At 51.6% G+C, this 5,493-nt stretch overlaps 1 protein-coding gene across 1 annotated transcript in view; it reads left to right on the forward strand.

Annotated features, from left to right (window-relative positions):
- Window positions 1-2,891: 2,891 nt before the first annotated feature.
- Window positions 2,892-5,493, forward strand: part of Smg9 (SMG9, nonsense mediated mRNA decay factor) — a 23,104-nt gene continuing 20,502 nt past the window's right edge. The window contains exon 1 of the mRNA XM_005361104.2: window positions 2,892-3,149. The gene's annotated coding sequence lies outside the window, so the exon portion shown is untranslated. The remainder of the gene's footprint in view (window positions 3,150-5,493) is intronic.

Below are 5,493 nucleotides of genomic sequence, written 5' to 3' on the forward strand. Positions count from 1 at the left end.
TACTAATTAAAAAGAATACTGCCACATGCATGTATACAGTGGAATACGTGTTTATAGAAGGAAGGCTCAGGATGCGTGTGTAGGCATCAACAGAAAGCTGAACAGCCTGAGCGGCTGCTAGCGTGAGAACTCTGTGGCGGACTGTGCGGCTGACCCTCCCTGGGCGAGTCAATCTTGGCTTGGTAGCTGGGCTCTGATACTCCCTAACCATGGGGCCTTCGAGTTCAGCTTCCACTTTCCTGTCAATAAGGGAGGGAGCTGTACCGAGAGAAGTCAGGGGAGGCACAGCCTGGTACACAGTGGCCCAAGGTCAATGCTTAGCCTCTCCCTGCCCATTTGGTGGTGTGTGCACAGTTGAGTACACTCACTCCGCGTGAGTGAACATGGAGGCCAGAGTTTGACGTCAGTGATGTCTATTTTTTGTTTTTATGTGTATGAGTGTTTTGCTGCGTGTATGTCTGTGCACCGCATCCATGCTGTGCCCGTGGAAGCCAGAAGAGGCCTATTTTTGGAGTGAGTTCATGGGCAATTTAAGACTTGGTCTCAAAAAATAAAATCTGGCCTGGAAAGATGGCTCTGCAGTCAACAGCACTGGCTGCTCTTGTAGAGGGCAGGGGTTCAATTCCCAGCACCTTTGTGGTGGCTCAAAACCTTCTGTTACCTGGTTCCAGGAATCCAATGCCCTCTTCTGGTCTCTGACAGCACCAGGCATACACAGGGCGCTCAAACATACTTACAGGCAAAGCACTCATACACATAAAAAAAGAAATCTTTAAAAAATATAAGCAGAGAGCTGGGTTGTAGCTGAGTGGTAGAATGCTTAAGTTCAGTCCCCAATACCCGATCTCAAATATATGTATGCTAAAACTCAGGGATCCGTGAGCCGGCTTGCTGCCAAACCTGGGCCCTCAGTCTGATCTGTGGGACCCATGTGATGGAAAGAGAGTACTGACTTCTGCAAGTCACCCTCTGCCTCCATGTGTACGTGCACACCCATGCACACACAATAAATGTTACAAAATAGACAAGCCTTTAATTCAAGCCTCATCCTAACCCCCAGAGGCCATACATCCTGCTTAAAGCTCCAGTGACTGCAGAAGCATTGAGCTCTTTATGAACAGCCCTCCAACAGCCATGCCCTGCAGGCCACCTTCAGCCAGTAAACCTGTGCTTTCTGTCGCCAGGCTTTAATTACAAAACTCCTTCGGAGGCTGGGGATGTGGTCCAGTTGGCAGAGTGCTTATCTAGGATGCATGAAGCTCTAGGTCAATCCCCAGCCTCACACAGACAGGCATAATGGAGCATGTCTGTATCTCAGCACTCCAGAGGGCACTTGTATTGAAATTTGAAAGAAAGGGAAGGCAAACTTTAAGTCTTGGCAGCTGCCCACAGGAGAATGGAGAGAAGAGCTGGGGGGTGGGGAAGGGGGGCTGCTGTCTGAGTTACGGCCATCACTGAGATTAGCATGCATGGAGACCATAGTGTGTGTGTGTGTGTGTGTGTGTGTGTGTGTGTGTGTGTGTGTGTGCGCGCGTGCGTGTTGAAATGCTACATAGCAAGGCTCTCTTTCTTTTCTTAGTACAAAAGAGAAAGAGGGAGGAAACAAAGAAGAGCTGGAGGGGGCAGGATCCCAGCACTCTGGAGGCGAAGGTAAGAAAGGGGGTGCATGCAGGTAGGATAAGAGACAGGGGCAGCAGGGTAACAACACTGAGGCCTTTTTAAAAAGGAAAAGAACTGGTGGAGGTGGCACATTGCCATTCACCTGTCTTTCCGTTGGGCAACCAGACACCTGGTGGTTGGCTGAGTCCCCATGAGTGCAGCCCACTGTCTTATGCCTTCTTGCAGCTTCATGCTGTGCGTGAAGTCTTTTGAATGTCTGCCCCTTTTGCAGACCCAGGCTCCTAGCAGCCATCAGTAATTGATATGATAGTTCTGTCCTCAATCAGGCCACATACACCTGAGGCTTCTGATGCCCATCGCTTGCCACAGATGCCAGTCTAGACCTTTCTCTAGGTCAGCCCTTTCTCAACCTGCAGGTCTCAACCCCTGGTGGGGGTGTCCAACGACTCTTTCACAGGGGTCGCCTAAGACCATGGGAAAACACGGGTATTTACATTATGATTCATAATAGCAAAATTACAGTTATGAAGTAGTAACAAAAACAATTTCATGGTTGGTCACCATACCACAAGGAACTGTGTTATTATTACTATTATTTGATTTTTCTAAACAGGGTTTCTCTGTGCAGCCCTAGCTGTCTTGGAACTTCCTTTGTAGACCAGTCTGGGCTTGAACTTGGAGATCCACTTGCTTATGCCTGGGAATAAAGACATGCGCCACCACGGCCCGTTGGAGGGGCTGTTTTATTTTTTTGCTTTTTCGAGACAGGGTTTCTTTGTGGTTTTGGAGCCGGTCCTGGAACTAGCTCTTGTAGACCAGGCTGGTCTCGAACTCACAGAGATCCGCCTGCCTCTGCCTCCCAAGTGCTGGGAGTAAAGGCATGCGCCACCACCGCCCGTTTGAGGGGCTGTTTTAAAGGGTCACAGCATTAGGAAGATTGAGAACCACTGAACTAGGTGTTCTCGCTGCCCTTGTTTAACTGGGCCGTGCCCATAAGCCCTTCAAGATCGCGCCCCACAGCCAGTCCCTAGTCAGTCCTATATTTACAGCATTCGGTCGGCCCAGAACACTGGAATTACTCCTCTCCACCGCATCCTACCCCGTCCCGCCAAAACTACCGAAGACCCGGGATTCGAACTTGAAATCTAAGCAGCGGCCCGCCCAGAGGAACCATGCGCATGCGCCATTTTCAGCCGCACCGTGCTCCCCGCCTCCTCCGTAATCCGCATGCGTACCGAAACCAGGAACCTCCGCGCGCGCGCGCCCAGTCCACAGCGCATGCGCAGAGCCAGCAGAGCGGGGCCTGACTTGGACTGCACACTGTCTTCCTCTTCTTCCTCCTCTGGGCGCTTCCAGGACGCCGAGGCCTGTTCCGGAATAGCTGGCACCCGCTTTCTCTGCCTCTCTCTCACGTTTGTGACCTTCCGGCGCCATTAACTCGGCAGGTGGAGGACCCTCCCCGCCCACGCTGCACTCCTGTCACTCGGAGCGCGCGCCGCGCCCCAGGAACCAATCAGCAGCCGCCGGTGGTAAGGGGGGGCCCCGCGAGTCTGCGAGAGGCAAGCGCGCCGGCGGGGCGGGGCTTGAGGGGGTGGGGCGTGCTCAAGCCGCGCCCCCTGCTCTACCGTTAGGAGGTTGCTGGGCAGCTGGCCCAAGTGAGTGGGAACCTGAAGGTCTCACATTGGTGACGCCGTTGGCTGGAGGTACAAATAAATTAGAGCTCCTGTGAAGTGTCCCCGTAGCACCGATATGGCCCTCCTAATAACATCAGGAGGATATTTCTGGAAATACTCCCATAGAAGCCCGAAGCCCGACACTCTTACATACCCAAGGAATGTATTCGTGAGACCTGGGTTTGGGGGTTCTCTATGCCTGAGTATAGGGAGGAGGCCCCGAATAAAATTGCAAATATAAATAGTTTTAAGTACTAGGGAACACTTAGAAAAATTAGTAAATAGGACTGGGCACGGTGGCTCACACTGTAATCCCACCAGTGTGGAGCCAGAGACAGGATTGCCTTGAGTTTGAGGCCATCCTGAGCTACACAGAACAGGACCCTGTTCCAGAGGGAGAGGAGAGGAGGAGAAAGCTGTAGACTATTAAGTTCTGGAATGTGTCGTGCCTCAAGCATTAGAACAGTTAGGAATTGGGGGTCTCCAGGAAAATTTTGCAAAGCAACTTGTCAATTCTGGAAGACTCCCCAGAAGAGACGCTTGAGAACAGAGGTGGTCGTGGCTCAGTCTGTGAAGTGGTTGTTTGTAAGCACAAGGACCTGAGTTTGAACCCTGCAACCACATGAAAAGTGGGGTGTGGTGGCGTGGATTTGTAGTCCCCTGCTGGGGGCGCAGAGCCGGGCAGATGTGTGGGTTTCCTTGGTCAGCAGTATATCCTAGTTGATAAGCTCTGGGTTCTATTGAGATATCCTGTCTTAAAAAGAAAGTGGGGCTGGCAAGAGGGCTCATTAGGTAAAGGTGCTACCAAAGCCAAAGAGCTGATTTCCATCTCTGGGACTTACATGGTGGGAAGAGAAACTGGTCTCTCAGAGGTTGTCACCTGACTTCCACATATATGATACATCTCTGTGCATGTGTGTATGTGGGTGGGTGGGTGTGCGCGTCTGCGCATACACTATTAGTGATTTGAAAGAAAGTGGATGGCACCTAAGAAACTACACCTGAGATTGACACCTGGTCTCCACATGTGCACGCATGCACACATGCATGCACACTACACCTGATATTGACACCTGGTCTCCACATGTACACGCATGCACACATGCATGCACACTACACCTGAGATTGACGCCTGGCCTCCACATGTACACACACACATGCATGCACACTACACCTGAGATTGACACCTGGCCTCCACATGTACACACACAGACACATGCATGCACACTACACCTGAGATTGACACCTGGTCTCCACATGTTCACACACACACACATGCACACTACACCTGAGACTGACATCTGACCTCCACATGTACACACACACATGCAAGACAAAGAAGCTCTGGAAGTCCCCACCCCAAGAATATGCTTATTAGGCTTCATCTCTGTGAGGTCAGTGTGAGCCCTGAAAATAAACAGTTACGTAATAGTTTGTGGAGAGTGCTCCCAGAGAACTCTGGAGACAGCAGGTCGATGGCCGCTTAGGTTCTGGATTGTTCCCCACAAGAGCTGTTAAGTAGACTCAAATACTGATTCCAGAACACTGCGCAATGGACAAAGGGGGATAGTCACAGTAAACAGGCACTTTAGTGTGAGGCAGGATCCCTGTGGCGCACCTGGGAGGTTTTCAGAATAATAGGGGGGAAGACAGTTAATTGCAGGGGAGGAAGAAGCCCCGGGTTGTGGAGAGGTCCTGGGTCTGTAAACAGTCATTTACGCTCTGAATCACTCCCATAAGCATCTGTTATCAGCCCTTGCCCTCCTCGGTCAGTCCAGTCTGTGGCTGGGAAGAGGGGCTAGACAAGCCCTACACGGCTAGCAAGATTGCCCCTCATTTCTAGAGTGTTTCACGGGGACCTGCTGATGTCATCAAGGCCTGAGGTGAACATGGGGAGGGTTTTGAAGGAACGCAGTGTAAGCGCCAGATGCTGTGTGTCTAGGTTCTTGGGGACCACACTGTCCCCACCTCTACTGCTTCTGCTGTCTGTGGAAGGCAGCCATAGCCACTCCGTAAATTGGTTGGGGCTAGGTTCCAATGACATTGTATGTTTGGAAACTCAAGACAATGTAGATTCGGTCTACGGGCCATGGTTTGCCAACCTGACCTCTTGAGCGAGACCAGGCCATCCATACAGTCCTGTGGACAGGGGAGGACTCAGGCCGTCCATACAGTCCCGTGGACAGAGGAGGACTCAGGC

Source organism: Microtus ochrogaster, linkage group LG4 (genome assembly GCF_000317375.1).
Source record: "Microtus ochrogaster isolate Prairie Vole_2 linkage group LG4, MicOch1.0, whole genome shotgun sequence".
Lineage (NCBI taxonomy): Eukaryota > Metazoa > Chordata > Mammalia > Rodentia > Cricetidae > Microtus > Microtus ochrogaster.